The sequence below is a fragment of the Ranitomeya variabilis genome, chromosome 4 (genome assembly GCF_051348905.1).
Source record: "Ranitomeya variabilis isolate aRanVar5 chromosome 4, aRanVar5.hap1, whole genome shotgun sequence".
In the NCBI taxonomy this organism is placed as follows: Eukaryota; Metazoa; Chordata; class Amphibia; order Anura; family Dendrobatidae; genus Ranitomeya; species Ranitomeya variabilis.
The window spans coordinates 388520623-388533801 of NC_135235.1; the positions used below are offsets into that span (position 1 = coordinate 388520623).

Here is a 13179-nt window from a genome sequence, read left to right on the forward strand (position 1 = left end):
CTCCCTCAAAAAAATGCCTCCATTCTCGACATCGAGCAACTTGCCATTTCCAACATCATAATGTCTCTCAGCAGACGAAAATCCCCTAGAAAAAAAGTTGTACATGGCCGTAAGTTAGTCAAGAATCTTGGCACCTTGAAACACAACAGCCCCCACCTCAGCTCCTGAGGCATATACCACTACGATAAACGGTTTCTTAAAGGGAACCTGTCACCACGTTTTTGGAAGATGGGATAAAAATAGCGTTAAATAGGGGCAGAGGTGGGCGTTACATTAGTGTGTTTGTTATGCGTTTATTACCCACCTAAGTTGCCGAAATACCTTTGCAAAGTCTCCGTTTTCGCCTGTCAATCAGGCTGGTCTGGTCAAAAGGGCGTGTTGTCTTCCCCCAGATTTTGCGTAGTTTTCCGTTGGTGGCGTAGTGGTGTGCGCATGCCCAAGGTCCCGAATCCTCTGCCAGGGGATTTAAAAGAGCGCGCTGTTCGTTATTTCATTGGTGATCGGTGGGCGCGGCCATCTTCCTTTGGCCGCGCGTGCGCAGAAGCGGCGCTCTGCTGGCCGCGGCTTCAGGAAAATGGCCGCGGGATGCCGCGCGTGCAGATGGATATCGCGGCGGCCATTTTCCTGAAGCCACGGCCAGCAGAGCGCCGCTTCTGCGCACGCGCGGCCAAAGGAAGTTGGCCGCGCCCACCGATCACCAATGAAATAACGAACAGCGCGCTCTTTTAAATCCCCTGGCAGAGGATTCGGGACCTTGGGCATGCGCACACCACTACGCCACCAACGGAAAACTACGCAAAATCTGGGGGAAGACAACACGCCCTTTTGACCAGACCAGCCTGATTGACAGGCGAAAACGACTACTTTGGTAACGTATTTCGGCAGCATAGGTGGGGAATCGGGGTCCACAAACTACACTATTGTAATGCTCAGCTCAGGCCCTATTTAACAGTATTTTTATCTCATACCGAAAAAACGGGGTGACAGGTTCCCTTTAAGACTGGGTTGAATCAAAACTTGAGCAGACATGAAGCACTCTTACTTTATTAACCCCTTCATGACCTTGGGATTTTCTGTTTTTCCGTGTTCGTTTTTCACTCCCCTCCTTCCCAGAGCCATAACTTTTTTATTTTTCCATCAATTTGGCCATGTGAGGGCTCATTTTTTGCGGGACGAGTTGTACTTTTGAACGACATCATTGGTTTTACCATGTCGTGTACTAGAAAACAGGAAAAAAATTCCAAGTGCGGTGAAATTGCAAAAAAAGTGCAGTCCCGCACTGGTTTTTTGTTTGGCTTTTTTGCTAGGTTCACCAAATGCTAAAACTGACCTGCCATTATGATTCTCCAGGTCATTACGAGTTCATAGACATCTAACATGACTAGGTTATTTTTTATCTGAGTGGTGAAAAAAATTTCAAAACTTTGCTAAAAAAAATAAATAAATTGCGCCATTTTCCAATACTCGTAGTGTCTCCATTTTTCATGATCTGGGGTCAGGTGAGGGCTTATTTTTTGCGTGCCGAGCTGTCGTTTTTAATTATACCATTTCGGTGCAGATACGTTCTTTTGATCGCCCCTTATTGCATTTTAATGCAATGTCGCGGCGACCAAAAAAACGTAATTCTGGCATTTCGAATTTTATTTCTCACTACGCCGTTTAGCGATCAGGTTAATGCTTTTTTTTATTGATAGATCAGGTGATTCTGAACGCGGCGATACCAATTATGTGTAGGTTTGTTTTTTTTATTGATTTATTTTGATTGGGGCGAAAGGGGGGCGATTTAAACTTTTATATTTTTTAACATTTTTTTCCCTTTTTTTTTTAAACTTTTGCCATGCTTCTATAGCCTCCATGGGAGGCTAGAAGCTGGCACAACGCGATCGGCTCTGCTACATAGCAGCGATCATTAGATCGCTGCTATGCAGCAGAAATGCAGGTGTGCTGTGAGCGCCGACCACAGGGGGGCGACCACAGCAGGCCGGCATCAGCAACCATAGAGGTCTCAAGGACCTCTATGGTTACAATGCTGAAGCATCGCCGACCCCCGATCATGTGACGGGGGTCGGCGATGCGCTCATTTCCGGCCGCCCGGCCGGAAGCGCCGGTTAAATGCCGCTGTCTGCGTTTGACAGCGGCATTTAACTAGTTAATAGGCGCGGGCAGATCGCGATTCTGCCCGCGCCTATTACGGGCACATGTCAGCTGTTCAAAACAGCTGACATGTCCCAGCTTTGATAAGGGCTCACCGCCGGAGCCCGCATCAAAGCGGGGCTTTTGACCTCGGACGTACTATCCCGTCCGATGTCAGAAAGGGGTTAAAAGCCGCAATGGCATCCAAAGACCAAACCTTAAGATCCGCTCCCTTACGTGTGAGATCTGTAAGAGGTTTAACGATCTGCGAAAAAGCCATAATGAATTTTCTATAGTAACTGGCAAATCCTAAAAAACGCTGCAGTGATTTAAGGTCGCAAGGTTGAACCCAATCAATTACAGCCTGCATCTTCCCAGGATCCATTGTAAATCCGTCAGCAGATACAATAAGCCCCAGAAACGATATTTCTTGAAAAGAGAAAGCACAATTTTCTTGTTCAGCAAATAATTTTCCCTGAGTTTTTGCAAAACATAATGATCATGCTCATAGTGTGAACTCAGGTCAGAAGTAATGTGAATCTAGTCACTACTCACAGACAGACCGTGAGGTAGATAAGTCAGACGTACCGGGGTCAGTACCAAGAGATCATTTAGAAGAAAAAAAAAAAAGACAAAGGAGTAAGTCAGGTCACAGTCCGGGGTTAAAATACCAGGAGATAGTGGATCAAGGCAAAATGACAAGACAAAGGGATAGTTAGAACACGGTCCAAGGGTCAGGCAGCGGAAAATCAGAACCCAGAATATGAAAATCAGGCAAACACTCATCGGGAAGTAAAAACTACATCTGGCAGGGATCAGAGGCAAGCAGCTTAGTTAAATAACTTGGGCAATCCCCAGAACAAAGAACACCTGGAGAAAGTCTTGCATCTGCCAGTCCCAGATTGGACAGCCGAGCTGTCAATCAAAGCACAGACAGCTCAGAACGCGCATGGTAAGATTGGACAGCTGGGCGGTTCATCAAAATACTGACAAGTCAGCATGACCCAATTTCCATAGGACAGCAAAACAATCACTCACTGAGAGGAGAAATTGTGACAGAAATGTCTAGATGCAGCTGAGATGTGATAAATTTAACAAGAATAGGGTTTGCAACCATTATATGCAAAAAAAAAAAGTTGCTTTAGTGCTACTGTAAGGGTATGTGCACATGTCAGGATTTCTAGCAGAAATTTTCCTGACAAAAACCGGACATTTCTGCCAGAAATCCGCATGCGTTTTTTCACGGTTTTCATGCGTTTTTGACGCGTTTTTTTCCAAATGCATAGAATTGCGGGAAAACGCGGAAAATCCGCAAAATTAATGAACATGCTGCTTTTTTTACTGCGATGCATTTTTTTCCTGCACAAAACATGCAGAATGAATAAATGATAGGATGCATAATGTATGCGTTTTTAATGAGTTTTTATAGCGTTTTAATCGCGAAAAAACCTGAACGTGTGCACATAGCCTAAATGTTAAATAATCAAAGAAAAAATGAAGCTGCACTGCCGCTCATATTCGAAAGAACGGTTGATATGTATGTTGTATTCATAAAAGTCTTTTGCCTCGTTGCATTGGAGGTGCTTGCAATGAAAAAAGTCCACGAGAATACAATACTGAGAAGAGAAAAAAATGCAATAGCACTCACCAATGAGGTGCAATAACGGTCCTTTATTGAAGAGACGGGTACACAAACGACATATTCACGGCATCGGGGGTGAAAGAAGGAGGTGAGCAGGGGATGACGACGGCAACCGTTTCGCGCTAATCCAGCGCTTCTACGGGACTTGGAAAAAAAAAGAAAAATGTGTGCATTGCAGACAGATTGTTTTGTCCTCATACAGCATCAAGGTTAATCGGCAGCTTTTGTGCTGCCAATAAGAAGGATTTTTACGCCAGCATAAACAATCCTATCTTCCGACAAATAAGCATTTTGCTTGTTTGACTGGTAATCTCCAGCATGTTTACATGGCCTGATAATTGGGAATGAGCGGTCACCGACTCTCAGCCAGACTAAATAGACATATAGTTTCCACTTTCGATTCAAAAGTTATCTGGTGTTGAAACACAGTGGAATTTTTTTGTCATCTATACTTAGTTTAGGATGCCTCCTTTCTACAGTGGCCAAACGAACATCCATGGTTACACACCAGTGTAGTGCAATATGTCTACTCATAACCAGTGCTGTACACTGTGCAGATAAGGCTACTTTCACACTTCCGTTTTTTTGTGTCCGTTGTAGTGCAGCAAAATGACAGATCGACGGACGTCATGAAAATAGTGAAAAATGTGTGTGAAGCATCCAGTGTAATGAGGAGAGAGAGAAACTGGATCCGTCGCTGGATTCCGGTGTGTGACGGATCCTGCGCCCATAGGCTTCCATTCTAGTGAATGACGTGTGAAGCAGGATCCTTCGATACACGTTTTCCCGATGCAGACAAAAAACATTACATTGAACGTTTTTTCCAGACGACGGTCCGCCAAAACATGACGGATCCGTCGCACGATGGATGCGACGTGTGGCAATCCGTCGCTAATACAAGTCTATGGGAAAATGCAGGATCCTGCATTCTCTAAAATCGACGGATTGTGACGGGAGCTGAAAGACAGAAATGTGAAAGTAGCCTAAATGGCAATTTCACAAAACTGACAGGACAAAATTGTGCAACAAAATAAAAAACGTTTTTTTTTCCTTTATAAAGGTCCTTTCTGATTTATTACTCTGACTGGCAAAAACATAACAGATGGAAAAGTGCAACAGAATGTAAACCATGTGAATGTCCCACTGTTTCCTCCCCATACATAACCTTCAGTGCCCCTGATGCTCCTTCCCTACAGCTCGTCTGAGTACATCTGCCCAGACAACCAAATTACATGTATGCTTCTCCCTCCTTATAGAACTACTATGCCAACTATCCCTTCAGTATACAGCCCGATCGTTGGCCATTACCTTATTACCAGACACCCAGCACTGTGCCCACTACTCCACTCATGCGCACCCAGCACCGTGCCCTCTACTCCGCTCCTGCGCACCCGGCACCGTGCTCACTACTCCGCTCCTGCGCACCCAGCACCGTGCCCTCTACTCCGCTCCTGCGCACCCGGCACCGTGCTCACTACTCCGCTCCTGCGCACCCGGCACCGTGCTCACTACTCCGCTCCTGCGCACCCGGCACCGTCCTCACTACTCCGCTCCTGCGCACCCGGCACCGTCCTCACTACTCTGCTCCTGCGCACCCGGCACCATGCTCACTACTCCGCTCCTGCGCACCCGGCACCGTGCTCACTACTCCGCTCCTGCGCACCCGGCACCGTGCTCACTACTCCGCTCCTGCGCACCCGGCACCGTGCTCACTACTCCGCTCCTGCGCACCCGGCACCGTGCTCACTACTCCGCTCCTGTGCACCCAGCACCGTGCTCACAGCACCGTGCTCACTACTCCGCTCCTGCGCACCCGGCACCGTGCTCACTACTCCGCTCCTGCGCACCCAGCACCGTCCTCACTACTCCGCTCCTGCGCACCCGGCACCGTGCTCACTACTCCGCTCCTGCGCACCCGGCACCGTGCTCACTACTCCGCTCCTGCGCACCCAGAACCGTGCTCACTACGCCGCTCCTGTGCACCCAGCACCGTGCTCACTACTCCACTGCTGTGCACCCAGCATCGTCCTCACTACTCCACTCCTGTGCACCAAGCACCGTGCTCACTACTCCGCTCCTGTGCACCCGGCACCGTGCTCACTACTCCACTGCTGTGCACCCAGCACCGTGCTCACTACTCCGCTCCTGTGCACCCAGCACCGTGCTCACTACTCCACTCCTGTGCACCCAGCATCGTCCTCACTACTCCACTCCTGTGCACCCAGCACCGTGCTCACTACTCCACTCCTGTGCACCCAGCACCGTGCTCACTACTCCGCTCCTGTGCACCCAGCACCGTGCTCACTACTCCACTCCTGTGCACCCAGCATCGTCCTCACTACTCCGCTCCTGTGCACCCAGCTCACTACTCCGCTCCTGTGCACCCGGCACCGTGCTCACTACTCCGCTCCTGTGCACCCGGCACCGTGCTCACTACTCCGCTCCTGTGCACCCGGCACCGTGCTCACTACTCCACTCCTGTGCACCCGGCACCGTGCTCACTACTCCGCTCCTGTGCACCCGGCACCGTGCTCACTACTCCGCTCCTGTGCACCCAGCACCGTGCTCACTACTCCACTCCTGTGCACCCAGCATCGTCCTCACTACTCCACTCCTGTGCACCCAGCACCGTGCTCACTACTCCACTCCTGTGCACCCAGCACCGTGCTCACTACTCCGCTCCTGTGCACCCAGCACCGTGCTCACTACTCCACTCCTGTGCACCCGGCACCGTGCTCACTACTCCACTCCTGTGCACCCAGCACCGTGCTCACTACTCCACTCCTGTGCACCCAGCACCGTGCTCACTACTCCGCTCCTGTGCACCCAGCACCGTGCTCACTACTCCACTCCTGTGCACCCGGCACCGTCCTCACTACTCCGCTCCTGTGCACCCAGCACCGTGCTCACTACTCCACTCCTGTGCACCCAGCATCGTCCTCACTACTCCACTCCTGTGCACCCAGCACCTTGCTCACTACTCCACTCCTGTGCACCCAGCACCGTGCTCACTACTCCACTCCTGTGCCCAGTACTACTCACCTATATGCCCTGGAACATGCACATTGCTGCCATCCCTCACTAATCAGCCAGCGCAGGTCTTGTTCTCACCCCGTCTGCCAACGTCTCCGTTCCCTCTGCTGTGTAGTGTGTCGCTGTCGTTTTGACGTCATCAGTAGCGTTCTGCAACCGCAGGATCATGGGAGCAGCAGTCCTAGTGCAGCGTGTGTGTGTGTGTGAACTCTGCACAGTCCCCGCCCCCGGCGCTCCTCTCTGCATCTGCGCATGCCCACACGACGATCTTCTACATACTTAGTGCAGTCATCGCAGCGAGTGTGAGAACTGAGGAGATGCTCTTGTGAAAGATGACTGGAAATGAAAGGGCATTGTTCACACTTAGGTCCAGTGCTCTGCCATAAGTAGCTATGGCCGTGAGAAGCGCATCTAGACTGTACATGACATAGCCATTTCCACATTTGAATGTAAAATATTTACAACCAGAGCACTTTTATTTCCAGCCCCGCCATGATTTCTGCAAGTTACGGTAAGGGACAGTAAACTTCCTCAAAGGTGGGTGCAGTTCTGTGAAGAACCGGAGACGTTCATACTTGTCATCATCATAAGTTCACATCAATAATTATTATTAGATAATTAGCGGGGCCGACACAATGTGCATATGGATTTTTTCAGGCGGCCTAAAATCACCAGTGAAAACTGAGGAAACTGAGTTTTTGAAGGAAATGTGCATTTTTTTTAGTTTTTTTCATGCAGCTTTTTTTGCAGCCTTCTGATTGGACACTGCCTACTTTGAAGCGTTTTCCACCAGGAGACGCTTCAAAAAAGTGACATAATAATAATCTTTATATAGCACTAACATATTCCGCAGCGCTTTACAGTTTGCACACACTATCATCACTGTCCCCGATGGGGCTCACAATCTAAATTCCCTATCAGTATGTCTTTGGAGTGTGGGAGGAAACCGGAGAACCCGGAGGAAACCCACGCAAACACGGGGAGAACATACAAACTCCTTGCAGATGTTGTCCAAGGTGGGATTAGAACCCAGGACTCCAGCGATGCAAGGCTGCAATGCTATCCACTGAGCCACCATGCTGACATGCACTTTATTCCATAGTTTTTCAAAACGGAAGAAAAACGATTAAAATATGACCAGCAAACGGGTTTCTGAGCGATTTTTCAGGCGTCCTTTGGAGCAGGCTGCAAGAAGCAAGGGCATGTTCACACGGTGCGTTCTTGCATTTTTCCCACATGTTTCTTTGAAGGATTAGAAAACGGCACAATTTCATTGTACAAATAAGCAACGGGTAAGGAGATGAACAAACCACCTAAAATAAGTAGTTTAATAGCAAAAAGTGGTATTAAAACTTAGTTTTTAATGTAACTAATATATAAAGGTTAACCAAAAAATAATCTAAAGTGCAAATAGTGCAACTCCACACAAGAGAGCAATGAATAAACATACAGTATGTCACCAATACTGACCATCATATGGGATAAGTGTCCCGGCAGTATAAAGTTAGCGACAAAATATATACACAGGGGACCTAATTAGAATCAGTCATCCAGGGCACGGCTGGGACACTGGCAGGTGGGCACGGGTTGAGACACTGGCAGGCGGGCGGGCACAGCTGATGTGAAGGGTTAAACTAAGAAAAATTAAAGCAGGCTTCATTTTGTGCTTTTCGACTCCATCTTGCTGTTTTGAGATAAATTTTTATTATTAGGTAAAAGTTCATAGTTGTTATGAGACCTTGATTATTCCAGCCCGAACAAAACATGACACCGAGGGTGTATTGTTCTACGAGACCTTGATGTACAGGCTGTTCCTGCATTCTTATAGGTTAAGAACTGTGAGCGTGTTCTTATGTTGATTGGTTGAAGTGTAACTTGTTAAGATTATGAAAAGTGCGACACAATAAATGGGGCTTAGAGATCTGCTCGATCCCCCCAAACAGAGACACACATCTCCGTCTGGTCATTTTCAGTTGCCGGCAACGCCCTGTGGATCAATTTGAAAATCACTGTGTCAACCGTGAAGGGTCACTTCAGATCCTCCCTCAACAGCTTGGCGCCCGAACGTGGGGCCCCAAACAGGAACGCTTCTGTTCCCCAGAGGACATCAAAACAATGGACCTTTGGACCGGACACAGGCACTGTAAAATTGGGACTGATCATCCTCCACAACAACCACAGTAAGTTGGCAGTTATACTGTTCAGACTGACCGTTTGGTGTGGTTTTCCTGTGTTTGTTGCTGCAAAGAGGATCTGAGGTTTGTCCCCGATGGTGGGGTGATTCTTGGGTGGAATCATATAAAGGTGTAGTTCCGTTGGGGGCTCAATGCTCGAACCATGCCTCATAAGGAACAGACACCCCGGATTGACCAGTGATTTTAATTCTCTTTATAGTCAAAATATTCTGAAATCCTGATCACTGTTAGAATCAGGCATGGTGAGGTGATCGAAGATAGGATACGTAACTCAGGAATATATATATATATATATATATATATATATATATATATATATATATCCAGAGGTGTCTGGAAGGATAGTCTGAGACGCCCTCCTCCTTTCACTGAGTACCGTGTTTTTTGGGTTGTCCCAGTGGGGGATAGGTAGACGCAGTGGAACAGACTATACGGCCGCTCTAGTGCTGCGCACAACTGAAGTAAGGATATTTAGCTCTAAAGGAGAATCATGTTTCCGTGGAAGGAAAAGAAGAATTTGTGTGATGAAGGTTTTGTTGAAATTAATTAAGTCTGAGAACTGCTGCATTCTGTTTCTGTTTGAAATTTCTAAAAATCTGATGGGAGGGGCAGTCTAAGCAGCTGCGCGATTGCTTTCTCCTGTGTGGAGAGATGTTGTGAGTTCTTATCTCCGCTGAAGTCTTGGGTAGTAGGGGGTATGTAGCTGCGCTCAAGATTCTATGTATATTCTGTCCTTGGTGTAGTACGCGCTGGGAGATCTGTGTTTTGTTTAAAGCAACAGTACTGTATTGAAGTAGAAAGAAATATTGTAAGTTGAAGTTGAAAGTAAAATATGGTGCCTAGTTTTAGAAGGAAACTTGTAAGTGATTGTTTGGTTATCAGTGTGATTGAAAGATTGGTAAAAGATTCACCTGCTTCAAGTTGAGTGATTGATATATATAGCAAATTGAGGATCAACAGAGGAAGTGAATTCTGATTGTTTTTGTTGTTGTTATGTTGAAAAAGGAAAGCTGTGTACTACTATGACAAAGACTGAGTGTGGTACAAGAAGGAACTGAGAAAGCGCTTGAGGTAATGTGCTAGAAAGACAAAAATTTTAAAATGAAGATCTGGGACAGGGAGGCTCCCTGTTAGATAATATGGTCCCTCCCCAGGAAATTAAGCCTCTTCACCCGACTGTAAGCCCTATGCCCCTTAACCCCAAGGCACCAATATATCCTGGACTGCCGAGAAGTTCTATGGGCATCTTATGGTAGTGTTTAAAGATTTGGGGTTCTCACTGTATAATAAAGCCCATTCTTTATCAGTGGCCTGCCCAGCAGTAGACTCCAGCTCCTGCCCTCCCACCTTATACAAATCTAGTCCCATACTCCAATAACCCTTTTAACCCTATGTCTGGGAACCCCCCCTCCCCAGCCCCGCCATGTCTTTTCTCAGACCAAGAGCTTGTTTTAATTGGAGTAGAAGTCAGACCCAATAAACATACTCTTTCAAAACCCATCCCTGTGGGACCTTTCCCTGAGGTTACTGCTCAGTTCGTAACCTCTCCCGCATGTCCGGTAAATTTACTGGGGGCAGATTTATTATCACAGTTCCGTTCCAGAATACAATTCCAAGATGATGGTCAGATGGTTCTAGCGTTATATAACCCCTATGCAGATGAAAACAATGAGGAGATCTGTATCTTACACGCCCTTCCCACAATTATGATGGCCCTGATAGGCCCAGATCCGCCCCCAATAATGCCTGAGGACCAGCGACTCACCCCATATCTCTCAGACATACCACCCAAACTTTGGTCAAAAGGGCCAGATGACATAGGGAAAATACCTGTAGAACCAGTAAACGTGTTTCTCAAACCTGGTGCCCCTTTTCCCAAAGTCCATCAATACCCTTTGAAACATGATCAGGAGCGGAGCCTCAAGGGGCAAATACAAATGTTACTCGATAATGGTGCCCTGGTACCCTGTGTTTCCCCATGTAACACGCCCTTGTTTCCCGTTAAGTAAAAGACCCCACCCGGCCAACCTCCTGTGTACAAGATCTATAGGCAGTTAATGCAGCTACTGTTCTAGAAACTCCGGTGGTGCCTAATCCACATACTCTTTTGTCCCAGATACTTCAAGATGCTGCTTGGTTCACAGTCATCGACCTTGCCAATGCCTTCTTCAGCATTCCATTATATAGTTACATAGTTATTAAGGTTGAAGGAAGACTTTAAGTCCATCTAGTTCAACCCATAGCCTAACCTAACATGCCCTAACATGTTGATCCAGAGGAAGGCAAAAAAAAAACCATGTGGCAAAGAGTAAGCTCCACACTGGGGAAAAAAATTCCTTCCCGACTCCACATACGGCAGTCAGACTAGTTCCCTGGATCAACGCCCTATCAAGGAATCTAGTGTATATACCCTGTAACATTATACTTTTCAAGAAAGGCATCCAGTCCCCTCATAAATATAAGTAATGAATCACTCATTACAACATCATACGGCAGAGAGTTCCATAGTCTCACTGTTCTTACAGTAAAGAATCCGCGTCTGTTATTATGCTTAAACCTTCTTTCCTCCAGACGTAGAAGATGCCCCCTTGCCCTGTCTCACCCAGATTGCCAGTTTCTGTTTGCATTCACTTGTCAGGGACGGCAATTGACGTGGACAGTTATGCCACAAGGGGCCCAAAACAGTCCCAATCAGTTTGCAAAAAATATGGGCGAGTGTCTTTTACCCTGGCAGTTAGATCACCCCTATGTCACGCTGCTTCAGTATGTGGATGATCTTTTGTTGTGTGCACGAACAGAGCAGGAAGCCATTGCTGCCACTGTTAGCCTCTTCAAGTATCTGGCAGATCTGAACTGTCAGGTTTCGGCCTCGAAACCTCAGTTCTGCCTTGGTCAAGTTCTATTTTTGGGTCACTGTCTCCTTCAGGGTGTCAGACACCTCACAATAGAAAGAAAGATAGCCATCAGCTCCCTTTTCCGAAAGATGAGACTGAACTCCAGCGTTTTCTTGGGCTATGTACCTATTGTCGTCAGTGGATACCGGACGCATCCCGCATAATGCAACCTCTCTACAATGCCCTGAAATATGGTTCAAGATATGCTGATGAGTTTGGCAGATTCCACACCGGATACGCCGTTACTACGGAAGACACTGTAGTGCACACAGCTGCACTCCTTCCCTCACAGCACAAGAAGCAGAACTTCTGGCTCTGTCTACTGCATGTGTTCTGGCCAAAGACAGGCAGGCTAATATATACACGGACTCACAGTATGCATTTGGTATTGCTCAAGATTTCGGAGCCCTATGGGCCAATCGAGGGTTTATTACTACTGCCGGGACTCCAGTGAAGAATGCTGAAGCTGTTAAAACCCTCATGGACTCAATCAAATTACCTACCCAGGTGGCCATTATCAAAATCAAGGCGCACGGTCCTAGGAACAGTCCACAGACTGTTGGTAACGCCTTTGCAGATATGCAAGCAAAAGCTGCTGCTCTCCTACCCCGTTGAACCGACCATACCAGCTATGGTGACCACACGCTCTCAGCGTAAACAGTTACAAGAAACACTGACTCTACAGGAACCTGATGATCTGCGCCAGACTGAGGTTTTCTGCCGAACCCCGCGAGACCGCTTAATGACGATGCAGAGAATGTCCCCAAAGGAAGAAGTGAAGCAGTGGAAAGCTGATAGAGCACGTATGGACAATGGTCTCTAGAAAGAGGACCAACTTGTGTGTCTCCCTAAGCGGATGTACCCTGCTATTGCCACGTGGGCACATGGGCCCACACATCGAGGAAAAAACCAGGCCCTAGCCCTGATACAAAAATTCTCCTGGGCTCCAGGTATTTCTACTGTCCTGACAGCTCTCAACCCGTGCATGTAATATCTGTCAGACCTGCAATCCCGGTCAACTTCAACGTGTACCCCCGAAGCACCTTGCTAAGCCCGACTATCCTTTCCAAAGGCTCCAGCTGGGCCACATCACGTTGCCCAATTCTGGAAGGTATGAATATTGTCTGGTGGTTGTCGACATGTTCTCCAGTTGGCCGGAAGCATTCCCCGTTAGCCAACATGACTGCAAAAACTACAGCCAAGAAACTGGTGATGGAAGTCATATGCAGATATGGTGTTCCAGAAGTCGTTGAAAGTGATGAAGGCCTGGCCTTTTTTTCTC

General features: G+C 47.5%; 1 protein-coding gene across 5 annotated transcripts in view; it reads right to left on the minus strand.

Annotated features, from left to right (window-relative positions):
• LOC143767170 (uncharacterized) overlaps positions 1 to 7106 on the minus strand; it is a 66463-nt gene extending 59357 nt beyond the window's left edge. Inside the window, exons 1-2 of one of the 5 annotated variants that reach the window (XM_077255251.1) lie at positions 6818 to 7106; positions 3782 to 3919 (exon numbers count right to left, since the gene is read on the minus strand). The gene's annotated coding sequence lies outside the window, so the exon portion shown is untranslated. The remainder of the gene's footprint in view (positions 1 to 3781; positions 3920 to 6817) is intronic. The other 4 variants (XM_077255254.1, XM_077255255.1, XM_077255250.1 and 1 more) reach the window with 4 other exon arrangements.
• Positions 7107 to 13179: the final 6073 nt, after the last annotated feature.